The sequence below is a fragment of the Gossypium hirsutum genome, chromosome D01 (genome assembly GCF_007990345.1).
Source record: "Gossypium hirsutum isolate 1008001.06 chromosome D01, Gossypium_hirsutum_v2.1, whole genome shotgun sequence".
Lineage (NCBI taxonomy): Eukaryota > Viridiplantae > Streptophyta > Magnoliopsida > Malvales > Malvaceae > Gossypium > Gossypium hirsutum.
Window position 1 is genome coordinate 42,611,351 of NC_053437.1, and position 631 is coordinate 42,611,981.

The following is a 631-nucleotide window of genomic DNA, read 5'->3' on the forward strand; positions in this document are numbered from 1 at the left end:
TCACGATGTCTTTCATGTTTCGATGCTTCGACGTTATAGATCCGATCCGTCACATGTGATTAATCCCTCAGAAGTTGAAATTCAATCTGACTTGAGTTATGAAGAAGAACCGATTCGTATCCTAGCTCGTGAAGTGAAAGAGTTGCGAAAAAAAAGGGTTCCGTTAGTTAAGGTGTTATGGCTCAAACACGGGATCGAGGAAGCTACTTGGGAAACTGAGAGCTCGATGAAAGAACGATACCCAAACCTCTTTACCGGTAAGATTTTCGGGGACGAAAATTCCTTAAGTGGAGGAGAGTTGTGACAGCCCAAAATTGACCCTAGTCAGGAAGTGGTTTCGGGGCCGCTAAACCGAGTCACTGAAATGTTCGAATGTGATATTTATTGTCTAGAATATGTAATTATGAATGTGTGAAAATTTCAAGCTTCGATTTAGTCGATTGCATGTGAGTTTTAGTAAATAGGACTTATGTGAGAAAATTTTGAAATGTGATAGGTCAAAGCATAAGGACCTATTAGTGCATGTTGAAAAAGGGGGGACTTGCATGTCAATTTCCCCCCCTCTATTAGTAGTGGCCGGCCATGACAAGTATGGTAGACCAAGTGTGATGGGCAAGACATGTCATAGACA